The following is a 19,577-nucleotide window of genomic DNA, read 5'->3' on the forward strand; positions in this document are numbered from 1 at the left end:
TGGGCCTTTTAAATGTGCCTATTGTCTTCTCAGGAGTGGGGGTCTGGACATGTGTGCGTGCTGAGTGATAAATATGTGATGTCAGAAGCAGCTTGTGTCTGGCTGCTTGGGTTTGTGCACATGTGTGGGTTATATCTGCGCCTGTTTGTGTGTGTGTGCAAGAGAGAGAGAGAGAGAGAGAGAGAGAGAGCGTCTGGCCTGCAGAGTGTGCGACTTAACTGGTTTTCACACATTCTCCAGCCTCCATCCTTGCTAATCCCTTGCTGACCATTGGCACCAGCCCTGAATCTCGCCAGATACTTTGGGGAACAAGTCTGAAGAGCAGCATGAAGAGGGGGATGAGAGGAGTGGAGTGGAAAGGTTAAAAGTGGAGGAGCAGTCAAGAGAGGAGGGCAGAGGATGCAGGAGGAGAGGGATGAACTGAGAAGGAGAAAGAGTCAGAGTGAAGGAGGGGTAAAAGTCAAAGAGAAGAGAGGCTGCTGCTGCCTGTTGGATAGGAATGCCATGAAGCGAGTCCTTGGCCACATTAGTGGGAACCTGTTAGGAAGCTGACAGATGCAGAGCTAATGATGTGTAGGCACAAGGGCAGGGCCTGTAGTTGCTAGTGAGACGATCTGTAGTGGCTGTCATAATACAGCTGAAAACCAACAGCTGAAGGAGGCGGAGGTGGAGGAGAAGGAGGAGGAGGAGAGGAAAGAGCAGAATCACACGGACCCCCAAAGAGCGAGCCGGGGGCTTTTCTCACGTTTGATCTGCGTCTGGCTTTGAATGAAACATTTATTAGCTGTCTTAATCCTCAGCGTTACTGCTAAGAAGTCCAGTGGTAATCAATTTGATCCTCATGTGTCCCATAGTCCCCGATGTGATTCTCCTGACACGGTGATGAAGGAAGTGGGCACACACACACACGCACACACGCACGCACGCACGCATGCAAGCACACACACACACACACACACACACACACACACACACACACACGCCTGATATGCATGTTTGTGGATTTTCCTTTGTATAAATATTTAATAGGACCTGATGTCACATAATGTGATGATGGACATGTTTCTGTTTATTGGATGATATTAAAGCATGAAGGCCGGCATGTGTGCACGGATCAATCAATTAATTTCAATGTTTACCAAATCTTATCGTTAATATCGAGCAGGTCTAGACTGCACTCTTTCTAATATTATAAAGAGACCCAAGTTAATAGGCTCAATTATTCTTTGCTGCTATTCTTCTTGTAAACACATACATACATACCAAAGCACATATTTTGTTATATTTACTCTATTACTATATTTACTTCTATTTTAACTTAGTTGGGACTCCAGTGTATTGTATTTCGTAATTTATTTCAATTACTATTGTTCACTTCTATTTTCACTCTCTCTCTAATAGTGAGCAACTGTAAGGCTTTAATTTCCCTGTAGGATCAATAAGTACTTTTGATTCTGATTCTAACCCACTAGTAAGCAAGCATCTGGCAACAGTGTTACTGTAAGAAAAAAACATCCTTTTAGCAGGCAGAGACCTCGAGCAGACTCACTGGTGAACAGCCATCTGCCTTAAGTGAGAGAGAGAGAGAGACAGAGAGAGAGAGAGAGAGAGAGAGAGAAGGACACAGCAGCAACAATAACAACAGTAACAGCTATGATAAGGCAGGGCCGCCCGTTAGAGGGGGTAAAGGGGGAAGGCTTTCTGGGGCCCAGATGCTGTGGAGGCCCCTGGAAGCAAGACATCACCTTATTCATCCTAAATGTAAGGTACATCAGGGGGTCCATTTGCTCATTCATTCATGCTGTACACTTGCTGACTTCATTTGGTCTGTCGGGTATTTGTGATAATTTTTTTTTTAGCTCTGTAAATATTTTTTAGGATACACTTGTTTACTTACTTATTTTTATATACCCTTTATTGTAATGTTGCACTGTCCACTTTGCTGCTGTAACACTGCAGATTTCCCCGTTGTGGGATGAATAAAGGATTATCTTATCTTATCTTAAATATAAGTGTTCATAACCAATTCTAAATTTGAACAGAACTACTCGCATTACTTATTATAACACCAAAAACTGAAATGTTAAACTTAAAATGTAAACTCCCTCTCCTAAAAGTGAGTCTATCCGTGCCATGCCAGAACCTGCACATAAACTGGGATGCCAGAAAAAGTAGGCGATAAGGAGGGAGCTAGCTAAAATGTGCCAAAAAATGTGCCGAACAACTTTTTCTGTCAGCTCAGAAATCTGCTCAGAGCAAACTTAGGGAGGCTAATGTTACAACTAACCACATCTTCCTCTGAGAAGGATAAGGTGGTTTCAACGGTAGCAGAGACTTTATTAATTGAACCCTGTCTCTAGAACCTACAGCTACTTTAGTGAATAGTAATGATGCCTCTGCCTATGTAGCCCTATAACTTAGCAAGCCCCTCTCAGTTTATACCTATGTGTTTATATAGGAGAGAGCATGTTGAGATAGTATGAGTAAATCAGAGTAATTGAGGGCCCATTCACAGGACCTTTTCAGTGTGCCGGCCTGCTTGTAGGTAAGAATATGTGGGTTATGTGAGGGTTAGCCTGCATGAACGTGTATGTATGTACCGGTGGCGACCCCTGTAAAAGGGATGCGTGCTACAGGCGAGTCCCCCTGCTGCTCTCTCCTTCCACCACATGGTCCCTTCAGTGGGCTGGATTTTGGTTTTACGCTAATTTGCCCAGTGGCCGCTCTCTCCACAGGGACGCACTCCTCACCTGCCCTTCTTTCCTTACACCTCCTGACCATCTTCTTCCCCTCTCTTCAGTTATTTCACTTCCTCTCTCCTCATGTCATCATCCTCCTGTCTCCTCTCACCTTCTCTTCTTCCTCACTCCCCCGCTTCCTCTCTCTCCAGCCTCTGCATGTTTCTGGTCCTGCAGGTCTCTCATGACCCGGCCTTTTACCACCACATGCCGCTTGTTTGTGTGTGCGTTCTCCTGCACACACCTCCCTGTGTGCTTTTACAGTACGTGTTTGCATTGTGCGTCCACGTGTGTGTTGTAAAGGCAGAGAGGGAAGACTGCTAATTTGCTAAGTGGTTTCCTCCATCTGACAGAGATTCTGCTTGGCTTCACTCCTCTGATCCAGGCCACAGGGGGAGTCAGAGCCTGCCCAGATGCAGGTCAACACATGCGGACACTCCGTCTGGACCGGCACCTTCAAAGGCTTCAAATGGATTTCTTTAGAGTGTGTGTGTGTGTGTGTTTGTGTGTGGGCATGCATGTCGGTGTGTGTGCAGGTTTACGCTATGTTTGCTCAGTGCAAGATAATGGATTGTGTGTGCGTGAGCTGGCACATGCTTCCCTTTGTGTGTTTGTTTGTTCGGTTTAAAGGGCTATAAAGTGGAAAGTGGCCTGTGATCTGACATGCTGATAAAAGGTATCAGGTTCGTTTTCTTTGATTTGGTTTATGTTTCACCTTAAGGTGCCTGCCGCTGTCTCATTGTACATGGACAAGTTTGAACTCGCGCTGCAGGCAAGTTTCGGATTTTTTAAGTAAACTGAAATATGTTTTTTTCAACTTGTTTTAAATGCATCATCTATTTGCCTTCGAGCTGTATCTGACAATGTTATCACCAAATGTGAACTGTGTCTACTGGTTACCCCAAGGTGCAGCAAAAGACTCCTAGACATTGAATAGAGTGTCTCAGGACAGACGGATGCATTGACCTGTTTCAGTTTTGAATTTTCACGACTGGATTGATATTTAAAGAGGCACTCCAGCAATATACTTGTCGGGATACTGGTCAAAACTCGAAGCACCTGAGGCAGCGATATCCTAACTTAAAGTCCCTAATAAGAATTTAAAAAACTGGATTGTAAATGCAACTTTGTTTTGTCATTCATCAGACTCTTCCTGCACTTTCTCCCAAATCTAAAAAAGAGTAGTATTATACATCTGTAGGCTGAACAGTAAACTCGTACGATTAAGGTTAAATAGTGGCTTTAATACTTGAATACGAATAAACTCAAATAAAGCCAGACTTCTGCTTTGAACACTTTGTCTCGTCATGAGTTTATATGATCACTTTTTAAAGCCAGATTAGCAGCACTTTTCAAATCTTGCATACTGTCAAAGCGACTGCAGGCATGATTAAACTTGAACCCTGAGGACAATGCACACATGAAACAGCAGGTGGGGCTGTCGAGTTTCTGAACTTGCTGTTTGATGTTCGGGCCTCTCGCGTCTCTCCGTTCACATTCTTGTTGTTTTCTGCTCAGTCTCTCAGCGCATGTGGAGGCCTTCTGAGAGAGTTATCACCGGCTGCTCTCTTCTCGCCTGGCACACGTACAGGAGCAACTGATAACCCAGAGTCAAATCTTCACATAGAGGATACAGAGCATGAACTCAGATGATTCAATTCATATTCACCACTACAATATTATGTATCAAGTGTTTCTCTTTATCTTCACCTGCTTATATCTGCTCTCTGCTCTCCCCAAACCCCCCAAATGTCATCTGTAAACGACTTTAGGGAATCATACACTACCTAGTGAATAGTAAATATTTTTATGACTATACACACAATGTATGCACTTGATAATTATGAATGTATTCATAATTTTGGAGACCTAATGTCTGATTTTGAAGGATCTGTATAAAAATGAGAGCACACTTTCGCTGAGATTAGTCAAGAGAACCTTTATATTATGTATATTAATTCAAATATTGACGAACAAGTACTTCATATTTTATACAGTGCATAAACATGATTTCTTGTATCAGATGAAAGAAAGTATTGTCCACAACTTCATACTGGGATGCTCTAACACAGATGTAGGGCTTCTCTAAGGTTCTGCATCAGCAGCTTTATGTGACAGTTGTCTCTGCTGCGTGCAGAGAAAGCCTGCTTGTTGGCGATCCATCAGACATTTTATTGGTGTGTAAAAGTGAGGACAGCACAGGTTGCTTTTTACAGTATTGAAAGACGAAGACACATGACTCAGAGTTCTTTTAAAGGTCCTTTCTTTACCTCCGTCGCCGGCTCTTTTCCTTCCTTTGTCTGGATTATTAAGCTCGCAAATATATGACAGATCAGCTGATGACTAATGTATGCTGTGTGTATGAATACACTGACGTGTGGTATACTCACTAATGTAGGGGATCGCAGTCAACTGCAGAATGACTGTGGAGATTATTTATGATTATTCATATGTTAACGTAATATGCACTTCTTTAACGGTACATTTCAAAACAAAATAACGTTGATTTTGTTTTCTGCTAAAATACACTTTAACACATTTTTCACAGCTCACTCGAGAAGGCCTTTTCACCTGGCCTGTCCGGCCTTCTTTTATTGTCATGAACGGGATCTGTCTGTACACACTCTTCCAACAGTAAGTCCAATATTTAGTTCCACTCAATGAATTACTGTTAGTGTGAGTGTGGCTCCATCTCGGCCTATTTGTTTATGCAGGCGGGCAGGCAGGCCCAGGTATTGCAGTTACAGTGGTGTTGTGCTATGCGGTGGTGTGCATGATTATCGACCAGCGTGTCATGCAGGATAAGGCCCAGTGTGCCTCTGTTGACTGCTTTGCGGTCAGCACTGCAGGGAGCAGGATTGTGGTTAGCCTACAGACAGCCAAGGCTGTGTAAGAAGATCAGCTGTGTTACTGTGTGTGTGTGTGTGTGTGTGTGTGTGTGTGCAAGCAAGGTTTGTCTTCTACTACCGCTGTGCCCTTTCTGTGTCTTAATGCTGCTCGTCTCTGTCTGCACATTATTCCTTTGTTTTTCTTCTCTACCTTCTGCCTTTATTTATTTCCTGTTTTCTATTGTTCTCTCTCCCGTCACACACACACTCACAACATACACACACATGCACCTTTACCACTGAGCCTTTGGGAAGTGCCTTAGGCTTCAAACAAGCCACCAGTGCTTAATGGCCCTGCTGCGTGTGAGTGTGTACGCCTGCACAGCACATACTTAAATATGCAGCAAAATGTGTCTAACCTGACTGAGTCAAAATCAACTATAATGATGATACTTCATGCTGTCCTTCTCACCGCCCTCTCTTTCTTCTTCTCCATGTTTTTTTTTTACTAATTTTTAAATTTATTTTGCCCAGTTTCTTTCTTCGTCATGCACATGCACACACACACAAACACGGCGTACAGTCACCCTCTAACCGCAGTGACCGCGGATGCGTGCAGGTTTAGGGCCCCGTGGCTGCAGCTAATGGACAGCTCCCCTAAATGGCGGGAGCTAAGCACAGGACGGGAAACAGAGATGTGGTTTTTGCCATGCTCTGATTCTTCCCTGTCCTGATGATAGCACAATTCCAGAGAGCCTCATCAATTCTTCATGGGTTCCAGCGCTAAACACAAACAATATCTGACGGAGGTTTGCCACAGGCATGCTCCGAGCACCCTAAACCTCGGCGCTCTCTGTCCCCTCTCAGTATGTTTCATAAGCTTGAGCGGTTTGGATACAGCGCCAGTGGAACGGGGACATCTCATTCAACATCAAGTCGAGTGTTTGATGCGATGTCTTTAACCTTGACTGTGCAGGATTCTTGTCAGGACACACTGCAGCTATTGATTGTGGTTTTGTTAGTGTTATTACACTTTTGCAGGAATATTTCCAACATGCATGAAGCCGTTTTGTGACACTGAGACGAAAGCTGGCTACATCTGTGTGCACTCACCTCTGTGTTCTGAATACAAATGCTGAACCAAAAGGTAGCGTCATCTTACTCCTAACTAGATTTACATAAAAGCATGCCCACTGACTGAGTAAATGAACTCACATGAATCTATTGGATTGGACATGCACTTTGCATGCTCGCATTCGATTAGACAAACATTAATGTGTGCAGAGAATACAGAAGTGAGTGATTGTGATTTAAGCTCATGTGACCATGTGGCTGCACATTCCAAAAGTCTGCAGATCAAAACAACACAGATTACAAAGCATGCTGGTAACGCACGACTCTGAATATATCACACGATTTTAAATTGTAACGTGAAGTTTTTATTTTCCTGTTGACACACCCAGATTCTATTAACATTAATAACTTTATGATAGAAAATGTTCTGTTATGAGATTTTGTCTGTAAAGGACCTGTGTCCACTAAGGGCGCTGTGGCAGCGCCCACAACCTCAATTTCAGACCACTTCTCACCTGTGCTCACTGTTGCTAGGTTACGAAAGTTGTCTGGCGGCACTTCCGCTTCCCTTTGTAGTGATTGTTAGGTCTGTTTTAAATCGCAGCAGACCTCTTGCTTTTATTCAAGGAAATTTAACAGAGAAAACATAACAACTATGTAAAAGAATTGTGTCCTGGCATTAGCAGCAGCTCTTCACCTGGACATTGTACCCTCAAAAAAAGTAAGTAAGTGGCTAAGTCCCGCCCATTCTTGATGGGTCAGTGAGGGAGAAGTGACACTCACAAGCATTGCGGTGCTCTAAAAGTTGAACTATTTACAACTGAGAGCGCTGCGAGGGCGTTTTTGCGCTGATGACGCTGAGCGCTTAAGACGCTGAACTGCATTGGTTTTGTACAGAAAATATGCGGTGCCGACGCAAAAAAACAAAACAAAACGCTGTTAGTGGACACAGGCTCTAAGACTGAAGGAGCTTTGGACCAATTTTTACCAGAGTACCCTCCCAATGACTGGAGGAGAAATATGGTTTGGGACCAAGCCCACATTATCTGGTAATGTGAGGGTTTTACCAGCAGGCCTAAGACTCATTTTGTGGTCCAGATAATATCAAACATAATTGATATTTAAATTTAAAATTTGGGTGATTATCAGTGACCATCACAGCCAAAGAAGCAGAGAAGAAGAGGAAGGAACTGTTTGTATTTCCAAGCATCAGTTAACAATTTAGCTCTGAGGCTAGCTAGCGTACTGGCGTTGACGAACAACAAACAGAGACAATCTCACTTCCAGGTCTTGCTTTTGAAAAGACGGCCTGTGTTGACCTCTTCTTCTGTCCTGCTTTTGTTTTTTTCTCACCACAAAGCCTCTTTTTGTCTCTCTTGAAATCACGGCAGATCATACAAGAGCATGTGAGTTGGTACTTGCTCACTCGGGCTCACAAGACAGTCCTGATCATATCCCTAGCCAGTGATGCACCATTACTTTATATACTGTAGGGTGTGCATGTTGCCAATGAACACTATTTGTTGGCAAACACATCAGGGCCTAGCTGGAACAGAACTCGTGGATATATCTCCTCACATTAGGAGAACTTTTGTCTGCTCCTGTGCTGTGATGGGGCAGATTAGCTCAATAGGACATATTTCTTTCGTATCCCAATAACAAACAGCGTCAGTCCAGCAGTTGTCTCAGGGTGAAAGATAGTATCAATATTGATTTTAACTCTCCTGCGGTGAATTCACTCATCCGTCTTCGCGGTTGACGGCTGATGATGAGGAGTGCGGTGAGATCAGATGTGTTGCTCATTCATTTTCTCGGATGAAGTGGCCATCCTTTACCCGGCTGACTCTGCGGCCCTTTGTCACTCAGGCAGCGCGTTAACATCATCGTACGGGACGTTGTTATTGAAATTTCAATTGAGTTGAGAGCAGAAATGTTGTTTTTGCTCTGAGCTAAATCTCGTTTACTATCCAACATTATCAACACAATGCTGGCAGCATCCTGTTTTGTACTGTCCAGGTGACCATTAGAGAAGGTTACCTAAATAGGTCATCACATACAGTCCTTGCTGATTCGGCCTCCATCATTTCACAACATTGCTCTTCATTCATTTCCTGATGGGCGCTCACTGTCCTCCTCTCACTGTTAACCAGCATCCATAATAAGCAGCGGTGAGGTGCAGACATCTTTCACTAGTAGACTTGTCATTAACTAAAAGCATTGTGGAGCTTTACTCCCAATTACCACTCCTCTCCCTGCTCACATAAATCACACATTGTCGACTTTCATGAGCTGCACTCCTGTCTGATTCTCCCTCGTGCTCTCAGGCCACAGACCGTGTAAAAGAAGTGGACGTAGCCTCCGTGATGTCACCCACTGGTTTGTGAACCCCTGTTTTGAAGCCTTGAGTTTGGCATCTTGGAACCAGAAGTGATCATATTTGGATAAGAGGGTGGATATGCATTATTACATATCCTGCTTGTCCCTACTTGTCAATCACATGTAGCATGGCCCTAAAGCATCCCTGCTTTATCCTACATTTCAGTCTTAATAGGACCAAAATTCACAAACATAGCATTGTTCTGTCTTGAAGAGGCCTTGAACAAGTGTTTCAGACCATAAACTCATAAAACTCATGTTTACTGAGGTAATAAATCAACTGAGAAGTAGGCCCATTTTCCCATCTGATGTCATAAAAGCTCGGCCCTCTCAAACCGGACCCTCCCCAGTCACACTCCGTCATGTAATGAACTTCGTGAACTTTGTGAACTTTGTGAAGTGAACTTGCACCCTACATTAAGATGAAACTGGAACTTTTATGTCACAAAAATAATAATGGGCAACATAAATAACCATGAGGCATAATAAAAAAAAAATGTGAGGGCTCAGTGGTTAAATTGGCAGCTCATTTACAGAAGCCACAGTCCTCGATGTGGCTCCAACCCTCTGGCCTTTGCCAAAAAAAAGGCCAAAAAAACTAATCTTAAAAAAAAAAAGAATCGTCTTTGATGGCTTTTCTGTTTTCGCAAACATCTTACTTCTTTCACGCTAATGTTAATAGGCTGCTGAGTCAATAAAACCCTTCAAAATCAAATATACAAGTAGCATTTTCTTGACTAAAAAAGGATTCATTAAATCCTAAAGATAACGTAAACTTTCAGGTGTTCGTCTGTGTGATATTATTTAATAATTATCCTAATTAAAGCAGGTAATAACACAGAACTTTCATTTACGTAGTGTCGTCCTTGACGAACACAACTCAGCATTTGAGAAAGGCCATACGACTTATTTTTGCGACCGGTGGAGTCTCCCCCTGCTGGCCATTAGAAATAATGCAAGTTTAAGGCACTTTAGCATTGGCTTTACTTTTGCAACAAAAGGATACATCCACTTCTTAAATACAATCTGTCACCAGCACACTGTTGCCCAATCTCCCGCTGCAGCTTCTGTCTTTGCCCCACGATCTTAAGTAATTTTACGTCCCAACGTGTCCCCCTTTCTATCGAGTGCAAACGGTGCTTTGATTGCAGGAGCTTTAGTCCAAAGCGACAATAGAGACCTCATCATTTAAGCTGTTATGATCTCTTAATGGGCTCCATTACTGTATCCTAAAAGCCAGCAGTCGCTGCTGCGGCCTCTCGCTTTGATATCACTTTCATTAAAAGCAGGCCACGATCATTTGTAGTGCATTGAAGTCATTTGTTGATGGTGTGTGAATACGTTTGTGAATGTGTGTGTGTTTATAAAGGAGGCTGGCTGAGGTGCAGCGTATTTTTATCTGGATCATCGATCTGTTTCAGCCTCCCCTCCTCTGCTCCTGGGTGTAGGAGCCTTGACCTTCAGTGTGGGAGGTATCAGTGAGCCATGTGACCTCCTCTCTGGGCCACTGCTGCTACACTGTTCTTTCACACTCACTCATACACACACAGCGTTACACACACACCTGCTTACACATGCAAAAATGTGTCATAGGTAACTATAATGAATGGAAAATGCATGCAGGAAATCTAAATGAAAGGTGTAAAGTTCCCTCTCAAGTCCACCTGTCAGACCACACTGTCTTTTTCTCCTTTCACACAAACACACAACTTCCCACACACACATGTACACACGGAGGGGGTCGGGGTCTCGAAACACAAGATTTCTGTTGTCTTTGTTTGTCGTCAGCACCTTCTCAGGCGGTTGAGGTTTCGCCTTCTCCGGAATCAGCCGAGCGCTGCGAGGGGGTCCGTCTGTGTGTGTATGAGAGTGTGAGTGTGTGTAAGGTATTGTGTGTCTGAATGAGTGTGAGTGGGCTGTCTCTGAGTTCTGTGTGTATGTGCGTGTGGAGGAGGTGGAGGGCTCAGTAGCTGCAGGGGCCTGTATTGATGTCCGCTGCCTCCCCCCCGGGGCCCGGCTCTGTGGGATAGTGTGTCAGTAGGACAAAGGCATGGCGCCATCCGTCCTGCTCTACGGGCCAGTAACTAGAATTAATTACAAACCAATCGAATCCGCTGCAGCCAATTGGTAAACTAATTGGTAATTTCAGCTGCCCATCTAGTCATGGATGGGCATCTAGCTGTGGCAGCTGGTGCTGGCGTTCTAGGTGGGAGCTCCTCAGACAGACTTTTATTCACTGCAGCCGAGCCAAAATAAAGTGCTCGTTTGGCTAAAGGTTAGCAAAGCCAGGAGCTTTTTACAGCGTTACTGAGATCACTGCAGACCCCAGTGGTTCCCAGTGTTCAGGCATTCAATTTGGTTACATCATCAGGCAACTTAAATAATTTTATTGTTGTTTTTTTCTCAATATTTGATGTAAGAAATGTGACAAAATGAATTGCCCATTTTTGCTTTATTAATGTCAGACATAGTGGATGTTATGGTTTGTTTTCCGAGGTTAAACAAGAACAAGGTCCCACATTGTTTTGCTGTCACTCCACCACAATGGACATCAATTGTAAATTTCTAATTAGCGCGTACAATCAGGTACAAGTGAAGCTACTAGGAATATCCTAGTCCTGCAGATAGATGGATCACATCAACTAACAGACTGGCACTGCCATCAATAGAGCCACTCACTAGCATGGGTAAAAGACAGCATCTTATAAATTCATAAGCAACGTCTCCCTCCAGAAACTTTGTCCACAATACTTGAAACAATCTGCATAACTCACTGTTGACTCATACTTCTTTGGTAGAGCATAAAATTCTTCCAATGAAATTTGTACTGGGTTCACGAAGAATCCGAAGCAACTGGGACAATATTTCTCGGAAGATATATTTCACAATTAACACGGATAAGTTCACTGTGTGTGTGTGTGTGTGTTGGAAGCAGAACTCTCAGAGATGGATGTCTCAAGACCTCTGACAGTAGCCTCATTTGATGGTGGGAGACAAAGCCTGCCAGAGTTGAAACCCTGCTTACGTCCACACTTTGCACACCCAGTTTACTGCTGCAGAAGGTGGGGAGTGATGTTGTCAACTTTGAAAAGTTACAAAAATGTTAGTAATTTAGACATCGCTTAGGTTTGTGCATGTGTCTAATGCTGCATTCACATGGATTCAGGCAGACCATAGATGGCAAACCGGATATCATTTTAGTGGACGAGAGCAGGACGGTAAAATGCGGTGAGGCCAGCAGAGATTGTTGGCAACGGTAAAGGTAAACGGCATTGCCCTCCAAAGTAAAAAACAAATTACTTTTTGCCATCCTCCGCGACGGAAGTTACAACCGGATGTTACGTACCTCCCTCACACGACAAGAAAACATGGGCGATCTGTATCATTTTGATACAACAACACCCGGACCTTTATGACCAGCGTTTAAAATCCTACGGAGACATCACAATGAGTGACCTCACGTTTTGAGGGAAATCTAATCTAATCTATCTAAATCTAAATCTAATAATTTTAGGTTTGCAATAGAAAATCAAGAGAAAGCTGCTTTCATAGCCACAAATATTAGAATATTTAAATACAATGACAACAGGAAATCAATTAATTTTATATATTGATGATTATATAGATCAACAACACCATGGCAACATCTCGTCATGCGTGTTTCGTTTTGCCGTCCTGCCGTTCCGTCAGAGTGTTTGTTTGCTTTTCCCGTGCCGCCCAAAAGGTGTTGACCGTCTACCGTCTGCCTGAATCCATGTGAACGCAGCATGACATTGATTTCAGACACTGGTGCCCTGCCAGCTTACCCACCTATGTACTAAAGCCATGTCCTTATTGAAGCTGCCCCAGTTCAGTTCCAACCCCCCCGCCCTTTGCTTTATGGTGTACCTTCCAAAAACGGCCCAGAGAAATAACCTTTAACAAATGCAGTGGCCGCTTTGATTGCTACAATATGGTATCCCAACTTGCAGTAATTAAGCCTTAGAAGTTGCCCAGACCTTTCAGAGTCCCATCTTATTCAAACAGAGAACAGGAGCCAGGACATGCTTCACCGCCCTGCCTGCCCCAGCAGCTTGTTGCTCGTGTTGTAGAAGTGGTGGACGTGAGGTTCAGGTTACGGCCTGCTTGGACGAGGCCTGGTGACAGGGGACACGATAGAGCCATAGCCCCCCACTGTTCCCTTCCAGACATTCACCACAAATAGCCCCATTAGCGGGGTCCGATGCCCCTGGTCTTCCAGATCATTCAAGTATACTCTCTTCCTCTCAGCATAGCCTCAGTTGAAGGTAACTCCAGCGCTATGGAATCATGGGAGATAAAGTCAGAAAGCACGAGCAGAAATTCATTAAGAGACCTCCTGACCACTTGTGGTTTCCCTCCGGTGATGCTGTTTGTCTCTTCAGTGTCATTCAGCTGAGGAAAAAGTCCTCAAAAAAGGACAGTTGTCTGTGTTTCAGCGTGCCGTCAACATGTCTGGCTCTTGCCGTTTGGGAGGAAGTGCACGAGGGAGGATGAAAGGCATGTCAAGGTGCCAGGTTTCTGGAGGAACATCAATCTCCCAATTAGGCCTGAAATAACCCGGCATGACCCGACACTTCCTGTCAGCCTGAGCATGAGAGAGAGAGAGAGAGAGAGAGAGAGAGGGAGGGAGAGAGAGGAGTGGGAGGACGGGAGGACAGGAAGGCAGAGGAAAAGTGTGAGAGACTGTAAATGAAACCCAATGAGGATTAGACAGAAGCGCAGGACCTGCGAGTGAAATGAAGGGAGAGTGAGTCATGATCTGCATTAGCACACAAAGATAAAGCCAGCTCCCATGCAGAGTGCCTCAGGTTTGACTCACATTTGTTGCTTAGCCTGTAAATTATTCGCCTTTATTTAAAAAAAGGTTATTTGTGCTGTGAAAGTCAAAGGTTATTTCCACTCAGTAACAACCTCACACCGTGTTCTAACAGCATGCGAGCGTCAGATATTTTCTTACTGGAAGCTCCCAGCGCCTTGGCAATCTCCCTCCAGGCAGCTAGGAGGTATCAACCAGGTAACTCCTAATCTGAACTTCATCAATTAACTGCTCTTCGTCCTTGTCTGCAGGAGCGACAGCACTGAAAATAGACACAGGGGGTTGGGCTCGAAACGGCAAGTCGTGTTGCATTGCTGAGCGCTGCATCGCTCCCGGCCAGTTAGGACACTCCACTCGGGGAAAAAAAAGGCAATCGAGCGTGCTCGTGTCGCATTCTGTTTGGACACGGTGTAAAATAATTCAGTCCAAATAAATTGCTGAGATCTCAGAACACATTGCTAAAGAAGAGTATCAATCACACAGACATTTCTGGTTGACTCACTTTCAGTTTTAACCTTGAAATAAATCATCTTGCAAAACTTAAAGCAGTTTATTAAAGAACCTCAGCACTAAGCTTCAAAAATTGGAATCTGAAATAATTGAAAGTATCTGTCAACATAAAACGCTGCAAGCACATTTGGATGGTAATATTTTTGAGTCCCGACATCAATGTTTTCAGGCTGATAACATTTGAATGACCTTAACCAAACACTGCAACAAGTCATCAGACTTAAAATAAAAACCCTTATTCTTGTACAGAACTACCACCTACTTTATACCAGTGAGCATAGTTAAAGGGAAGGCAGAAACCTCACATGGAAAACAATTAAACTGTTGTAACTTTGTCAGGTAAAAGTGTTCACATATAGAAATACATTTTACTAAAGCCCCTTTTACACTGCAAGTTCAAGGCGGGACTGAAAATTTGCCCCCATTCATTGTGTTATACAAACAGCTGATTCGCTGCTCAAAGCATGCTGGGATACTGAGCGCTGTGCACTTTTTTTTAACAGCTTCTTCTCTCTCATTATGTCATAATCATGCATTTAAAGAAAATATACTTTGAGTAAATAAACCTTGTGGGAGATTGGTTGCGAGTCCACACTGTTACGCCTCATCTTTAATGCACAGATGCCTAATTGTGGGGCGAAGTCGTTCCGCCTCTATGCCGGCATCGTAGATAGTAACAGAGGAGAAACGCCGTGTGTGTGGAACGCTATGTAACAAACACACACTGGGGCGGCTTTACGCCGGTGTTGCTGGGTTAAATTTAAAAAAGGCTACACAACTGGGGAGCTTTGTTATGTGCTGTGGCAGAATCTCAATGTAAAGAGGGCTTTAGTTTGTTCTTATGGAGAAAAATAGTTTTCAGGGCCTTTAACACCGATCAGTGAATTGTGACTAAATTATGAAAAATGTTGCTTTGAGCATGTTTTTTTCTTCATACTTGATAAATCAGTGTGTTTAGTCCAGTAGGATAGTTTTGGTGTGTTCAAAGGTAACATGTTGTAATCTACAAGTAACCATGTTAAGCCTCTATCTAAACAGGAGAACACACACATACACACACGCACACACCTGTGTAACGTGCATCATAAACGTGGCTGGTCAATGGGCTAAGCAGTATTTCAGGGTAATCCACCAGTTTATTGGCTTAAACTGAATGACCAGTACACCCATAAATTGATTAAGGCATAAAAGTGCAGGCTTTTAAGTAGGTCCCCCCCTCCGAGGTTTGTGCTCTTAGACAGACTGTACATTGATTGGCTTACGCTTTGCATGGGTTCTGGGCTTTTTGTTTCCCATATGGGTAATAACTCAGTTAACTGATGTAGAAATGTATTTTACATGAGCTGGTTTTTAGCATCACAAAGACTGCATGTGGGGAGAGGTGGTAACAGGGAGGTCCACCCACCAGCACAGTAACTAGTGCTGCCACGTCAGGCGTCCACAGCATCAGACTGACGGCACATTAGCCAGGAATGTTTTTGATTAAAACAGAATTTTTCTGACAGAGCGAAGAAATGAATAATTATCATCAAATGTGAATGATTTGAGGATGCAGAGAGTGTAGTAGTTTACAGGCCTGAGTGTTGCCCCCTTAAGAAGCTCAGTCAGTGCTCTGCTCTGCATGTAATGCTGCCTCTGCTCATGTATCGGCTCCTGCAGCAGTGAGTCCACAACTTGCACAAACACGCCTGCGTATGCCTGTTTTGCACCAAGGAACCGGAATCTGCACACCATATCACGGTTATCCTAACCTGCAGATACAGCCGATTGAGTGTCACTTAGGTCCCCACGACCACATGGGCCCCACAAACATAGAAAAGTCTGAAAGTCTTTAAGGCTAAAATTTAAATGTATTGTGCCCTCAACAGCACACTGAAATGACGCAGACACACTAATAATACACCAAATGGGTACGCTCCTACTGCCAGATTTCCCAAAGGGATCCAAAAGATATGCTACACACAGACAGACAGACAGATAGATAGACAGACAATGCTTTATTGTCAGACGTCTGAAATTTTTTTTTTGAAATTTTTATTTACAGCACAAAGTATAAGATTGGAAAATGTCTTTTCGGTGGCTAACATAATTTTGTTGTCCAGGCAGGATGACGTAAGGTAAGGGTTGTAGGGTAGAGGTCCTTGGGTTCATCATTTGGATGAGAACGTGCAGGGGAAAAAAACGGAAGAAAGAGCAGCAACGAGTGACAGCAGGTTCAGAGAAAAGTTAAAGCCTGAGCCGATTAAGATGGATAACTTTCTCTCTAAAGGTGAAAACAAAGCTAAAAGACAACAAATATAAAGAGGTCAAACCAGCGGCTTCTGAACAAGCCGCGTGTTTGTCATCCGTCTGCGTGACAGCCAGTGGACTTTAATCTGAAATAACTAGTGGATTAGCGTTGCTGTTTTTATCAACACGACATGGATAATAGAAAACCTGGATGTATTTTATGAACCTTCTTGGCGGGGGATGGATTATATGCACAGTCGGGCACAGGGGAGAAGCCTACGTCACATTAGGTAGGACAAAAAGTTTTGTTTGGACAACTGACTAACGGTAACTTCTCAGTATCATTCAGCTGTAAAGTCGGTGCTGATCGAGTCCGTTTCGGCCGACTGGGGTCGGGTCCGACATTTCTCGGTTCTGCATGGGTTCCGGGTCCCAGCTTTCAAATAATAGATGGATCCCGTTCGGTTCCGGGTCGCACATTCAGGGTCTTTTTGTGTTTTTGTGAAAACCTCTAATGTAGGGTACTTGGAGACTTGGTAACACAATTTGAAGAACCCCTGATATTCCCTCTTTATAGAAATGTATAAAAATACTTTATTGTGTGTTAACCATGGTCATCAGGCTGCTAGCTGTGCCTAAGTGCCAAACCTTACAGCAATCAAAAAAGTAAAGTATAGGAAGTGAACAAGTGCAAAAGGTTCGTGTATTCTCAGCAGATGTCAATTTTCCTGGAAATGAAATATAATGTTGTCAGTTGTGAGTGAAATAAATGAAATTCAGGCAGAGCGACAGGGACCACACAAAAAATGTACCCCCCCCGACCCCCCCACCCTAAACTCAGCACCAGATGGTCTGAGCTTAGCACCAGCCCTCGTCCTCTCCTGGAGACGCTGCTGTTCAGCCTGTATTAATAAACTGTGATTCTTAACTGTGTTTCACAGAGACAATCCACCTTTGAACAAAATATATGTGTTCAGGTTCTTTGATCGTGGTTGTTAATCTCTAATTTAACTCTTTCCCACAGGATAGCTAAAACCAGCCACAAATCACCTCTTGATTTACAGTGACCTACAGTAAATTTCATATAATCAGTGTCCACTAAAATGTCAGGGAGGTAAGCTGGTTTAGCTCAGGTCACAGGTGATACAGGGTTTCATTCACCAATCAAAAGCTTCTGTCCCAAACACGACACATGGGTTTGCTTTTAGGCTGGATTTTCTCGGGCTGAGAGGAGCAGCAGAGATCGAGAGTTTCCACCTATTAAGTTAACACTGCTGATCTGTGCAGGATAAACAGGAATTGCAAACCAGATTAGAAGCACATTCCCTTCTCAGATGCCCGGCCTGCGCCGTTAGGATCTCCCAGTTAGGCTAGCGGGGCGAGATGGATGATCAATGGCTTCTCTGAAAATCATTTGTTTAATCTGATTTGTAGGGATTTTCTCTCCTTCGGCAACGGAAACGCTGGACGGCTGGGAGAGAGAAACTGTGGTGGGAGTCTGCTGAAACATTGGTTCAATACGGACATTATTCTGAAAGCTGACACCACAGGAAATAGATATTGATCATGATGACCATTTACTCACTCTGAGGCTGCGTGGGGGGCTAAGTAAGACCTGCCCAGAAGAGTTGGATAGAGATGGCACTACGGATCTTAAGGCTGGTTGCAGAAAACTGACTCTTATCATTTTCTGTATACATCCAATAATTGTAACAAATCTGGGCGGTAAATATCAAGGGTCATTTCAAACTCCTGTTGAGATGAGAACCTCTGCACCACGGCCTCTTCTACCAGCTCAGCACCTATTTTTCTCCTTCATGCCACCAGCAGGAGATGCAGCCATGCCCCCCTCTTCTCTCGGCTATTCTCGCATCTCTTCTACTCCTTTGGTTTCTACATTATTCATATCCCAGAAATCAGTTTGCCCAGACACTGAAGCCTGGGCTTTCAGCTTCTGTTAGCGTCTGCATTTTTCTTCTTTATCAGGCTCCTGGACCTACCTGTGACGTTGAAAAATTCATCCGAGGCACCAAATGCACCGACTAGTCATGCATGTTAAAGGACAGACTAATGCTCTTTCAGAATGGTCCAGGTAGCCATGACAACAGACAGAAATGCTTTTTGGGTAATAATTCATAATATTTAACTTCTGCCTGTGTGAACGGGCGACAAGAGGAAGAGAGAGATAAAAACATAATCAAAACTACAAGGTTATAATATTGTGATGCAGTTTTCATTGTAAAACATGACCTCACAAAAAGGCTGAGGCTTTGATTAATCCCCCTCACTGAGACGACACACACACACACACACACGCGCTCACACATACTGATGTCATTCTGCAGTTCTTAGCTGATGTATTATTCATGGCAAAATGTATATATATATATTTTTCTTCCAGCAGTCTCATCCAGGGAATTCCTCGGCATTGATCCGGACAGCAGACGAACAGGATGTTCAGGATGAGGACGTGAGGAAGACGGCTGCAATTCAAGAGGATTTCTCTCAGTTAATGCTGTTAAACTTTAGATATGATGGTGGTGGGGGTGATGGGTGAGGAGTGTGTGCGTGTGTGAGAAATGAAGGGAAGCATGATATCAACAGAATAAATCAATACGGTATGAGAAAGGAGAAGAAGTGTGTTTGTCCTGTTTGGGTTCTTCATTAGGCTCATGTCTCCCTCTGAAAGCCGAGAGTGTCGCACAGTGTGTGTTGTGCTGAACGTGTGGTCTCTGATGAATGGTACGGGATGCAAGAACAAATGTAGCCAGGGGTTTCCCCCAGGATATCTACATGGAGACACAATCCTACCAAATGTATATATAGATTATTATTAAGGAATCAAAATGTCCAGCACATGGTGTTACTGCAGGAAGAGTCAGGGGATCACCGGCTCATCTGTGCACCATGAAGCCAATCCATCTAGTAGATTCTGAGATAATTCACAGTATAACTGAACACTTTGACCTTTTGGTGGTGCTAAAG

The sequence above is a fragment of the Semicossyphus pulcher genome, unplaced genomic scaffold, assembly GCF_022749685.1.
Source record: "Semicossyphus pulcher isolate SPU_LCO1_2020_fin unplaced genomic scaffold, fSemPul1.0.p SCAF_1, whole genome shotgun sequence".
In the NCBI taxonomy this organism is placed as follows: domain Eukaryota; kingdom Metazoa; phylum Chordata; class Actinopteri; order Labriformes; family Labridae; genus Semicossyphus; species Semicossyphus pulcher.